Genomic DNA, 4,143 nt, shown 5'->3' on the forward strand with positions numbered 1-4,143 from the left:
CTAAAAAGACACTCATGTAGCATTCATGTGGTTATACTTACTTCTCAACCACTGACTCCATCCTCCACAGACAAGTTGTAGCAGAAAATGAGAGGCAGTGCCCAAGAAGCTAACTTCATCCAAGATGATGCTGAGCTTGGAGTGTGGTCCTAGGTACTGGGCATGGTATCTGGGGGCCATGCATGCTATCGATTGCCACGCAGACCTTCCCTCCTTCCATACTCAGTCCTCTCGTCACCTCGATGGCTGGTTACCATATTAAAGTCATTGGGAGAATTTAAACAGAAGGCCAAGATTCATTTCTTATGACTATATTTATGGCTTTGCTTTGCTTTGCTTCAAAAACAAAACAAAAAAACATATGGCAACTAGAAGAATATTGCTAGTTCTCTACAAGACTTAATAACGGTTTTTGACAACCCTATAATTTCCAGCTGTGCTCAGATAGAGGTGCCATAATTCCCTCTTCTTTGAGGACAGAAAAGAAACTAGTTCTTGGTGCCTCTGAGCTCATCATTGATATAATAAAGAAGGTATTATTTTACAACTGCATATTAAGTGAATATCTAATAGCATTGTTTTGTGATCATGTGGGATTTTTCTTTTCTTTCTTTTTGTTTTATTTTTAGACAATGTCTCATTATATATTCTAGGCTGGCCTGGAACTCGATATGTTGCTCAGATCCAAGTTTCTCCTGCCTCAGCCTTCTCAGTGCTGGGTTTACAAGTGTGTGCCATGACCACATTCACCTTTGAAAGCATCATTTTTAAAAGACTTATTTGTTTTTACTTGAAGTGTATGGGTGTTTTGCCTGCATGGATGACTGCATCTACATGCATGCCTGGTACCTGTAGATGCCAGAGTTGCACATGGGTTCTGGGAACTGAACCCGGGTCCTCTGGAAGAGCAAACAGTGCTCTTAACTGCTGAGCCATCTCTTCAGACCTAACAACACCACTTTTAACTAGAGGAAGGTATTTTGACATTGGCCCTTCCTTCCCAGGAATAGCAAAGAAAAACAAACATGGCATTTTTTAAAAAACAGTGTTCTAGGAGGCAGAATGGCTCTAGACCCTTTTGTTTCTGAGAACTGTTAGATTTTGGAATAATAGTTTGTGGTTCCTTTTTTCAAAGAAAAGTTGCAGTATAACAAACAGCCAGCAGATTTTTAAAATAAATCTTAATAACATTGTGTCTAGACCATCACCTTTGAAAATTTCCCATTTTCTCAATTTCCTAAAATACTCACAGATATATATTTAGCTTTGCAAAGCTGCTGACTTAGCAAGCAATGGGCCTCCAGCAAGACATTATTAGCACTCCTCCCCGCTTCCCCTTTCCTACCACGGTGCTAAGGAGAAGACAACTGATAATGTTGCACAAAAACAGACTCCTAGAGTAACTCGGGGTTCACTCAGGAACAGACCACTTGCCCTGGAGGGGCTCCCCTGTGACTGGCACCCAGCCTGGAGATTGGTGTTCTCTCATCCAGCAACAGCATCAGAGCAAAATCAACACCTGAGACTTGACAGAGATGCTAAGTTTCAGATCTACCTGAGTGACTTCTCCTGCCTGAATATTCCACCCTTAAGGAAAAAATAAAAAATCTTCCCTTCTAAAGTCCACCTAAAAAAACTCCTTTATTTCCCCCACAATGATGCTGTCCTTTAAAACTCCAAGGAAACAGTGTCTTCCGGGCACAACGGGACTGATGAAGCCATGGGAAATGTGGCAGGCAGCACAAGGCCCATGCAGGTTCAAGCCAGATGAGGTTCGGTGCCGAGAGGTGGGGATGGACACGGTTTACCACTCCTAACCAAGAAGCTACCTGCAATTTTCACCCATTTGCAAAGGAAAAAAAATAGTTTTGTCAAATGGAGTCTCATTGGCTATATTAGCTACACTTAAAGGCAGACCCCATGCCCAGCCGTAGATGACCAACACAAAAGGACCTCAATGGGATTTTTGTCTCATTTTGTGTTGTTTGGGCTTTTTCTTTTTTGTCTTATTGGTTGTTTACTACTCTAGGTGCTGGGACCTGGGAGGCAGACTAAAGTCTCATAAATAGTCAACTGTTAATCCCACGCTTCCCTCAGCGATAAAACAGGTCGAGGGCTGCCACCCTCCCTCTAACCCCTCTAACCGGGAACCTAACCCTCAGAACTCCTGTCCCAGTCCCTCCCTCGCTTTGCTCTCCTCTCCAGACAACATGAGCTTCACCACCCGCTCCACCACTTTTTCCACCAACTACCGGTCCCTGGGATCTGTGCGGCTGCCCAGCCAGCAGTTCCAGTCTGCCAGCAGCGCAGCCAGCGTCTATGCAGGTGCTGGGGGGGCTCTGGTTCCCGGTTTTCCTCAAGCATCTGGTGTGCCTCCATGGGGTCTGCAGGTCTGGTTGGAAAAGGTGGCATCCAGACTGAGAAGACCTTGAAAGACCTGGACGACCGCCTGGCCAGCTACCTGGACAGGGTTCTGAGCATGGAAACTGAGAACAGGAAACTGGAGAGCAAAATCCGGGAATATCTGGAGAAGAAGGGGTCCCAGGGTGTCAGAGACTGGGGCCACTATCTCAAGACCATCGAGGACCTGAGGGCTCAGCTCTTTGCGAATTCTGTGGACAATGCCCGCATTGTCCTGCAGATCAACAATGCTCGTCTTGCTGCTGATGACTTCAGAGTCAAGTATGAGACAGAACTGACCAAGCGCCAGTCTGTGGAGAGTGACATCCATGGACTCGGAAAGGTAGTGAATGACACCAACATCACGAGCCTGCAGCTGGAGACAGAAATCGAAGCCCTTGAGGAGGAACTGCTGTTCATGAAGAAGAGCCATTAGGAGGAAGTCAAAGGACTGGAAGCACAGACTGCCAGTTCTGGATTAACTGTGGAAGTGGATGCCCCCAAATTTCAGGACCTCAGCAAGATCATGGCTGATATCCAGGCCCAGAATGAGGAGCTGGCTCAGAAGAACCGTGAGGAACTAGACGAGTACTGGTCCCAGCAGACTGAGGAGAGCATCACGGTAGTCACTACCCAGTCTGCGGAAATCAGAGATGCTGAGACCACAGTCACGGACCTGAGGCACACCCTCCAAGCCTTGGAGATTGACCTAGATGCCATGAAATAGCAGAAGATCAGCTTGGAGAACAGCCTTAGGGGCGTGGAGGCCCGATACGACATGCAGATGGAGCAGCTCAATGTGGTCCTTCTGTACCTGGAGTCAGAGTTGGAACAAACCCGGGCAGAGGGGCAGCGCCAGACCCAGGAATGTGACGCCTGCTGAACATCAAGGTCAGCTTGAGTCTGAGATCGCCACCTACCGCCGCTTGCTGGAAGATGGGCAGACTTCAGTCTCAGCGATGCCCCGGACTCCAGTAACTCCGTGCAAACTGTCCAGAGGACAACCACCCAAGGTCGTGGATGGCAAAGTGGTATCCGGAGCACTGAGGCTGAGAAGGAGGCTACCCCTGGGGATTGAGGGATCAATAAAAGTTGAGAGGTCACTGGAAAAGAAAAGAATAAGACCACTACTGCAACTACTACAATTGTTGAGCCAAATCTGAAAGAAGCTTTATTAAATACTGGCCATGACTATGGATACTGGCCAGGTCCATACCCAAGACCCATGCTCAGAATACAGCCCTAAATTACACTCGTCAAAAGCTTATAAAAGACAAAACCCACAAGGCTACTTACTTCCCACCAATGTCCAATCAAAGGCAAGCATACATCCTGATGTACTTCCTGCCTTCATATCTCCTACCTACATGTGATCAAGCACCCATCCCGTGGCACTGGGGCAAGCAAGCTTGTTTACAGAGGCGGAAACATGTAGCTTGTTATCTTCCATGAACAACAGCCCCCAGCGTTCCAGGAAGTCATCTGTGCTTGGGAAAGTGGAACTTACAGGTTAGTATTTTTCTTTTATAGATCTCTTAAGCATGGCAATTTAAAGTTAAAACATAATGTTAGCCATTCCCCCTTTGAGCTGTATCCTAAGTCAAATCCTTGACTCTGTGGTGGGTACCTGTTTATACTGGGATCTAATGACTATCAGTCTAATGAATGGCACACAGACAGAAATTTACATATTTAGTTAAGGTATTAACGTAAGAGCCAGCAGTAGTTAGCACCAGAGTTACT

General features: G+C 46.4%; 1 pseudogene; it reads left to right on the top strand.

Moving 5' to 3' along the window:
* The first annotated feature begins 2,210 nt into the window (after positions 1 to 2,210).
* On the top strand, positions 2,211 to 3,563 carry LOC119804253 (annotated as a pseudogene).
* Positions 3,564 to 4,143: the final 580 nt, after the last annotated feature.

Source organism: Arvicola amphibius, chromosome X (genome assembly GCF_903992535.2).
Source record: "Arvicola amphibius chromosome X, mArvAmp1.2, whole genome shotgun sequence".
NCBI lineage: Eukaryota > Metazoa > Chordata > Mammalia > Rodentia > Cricetidae > Arvicola > Arvicola amphibius.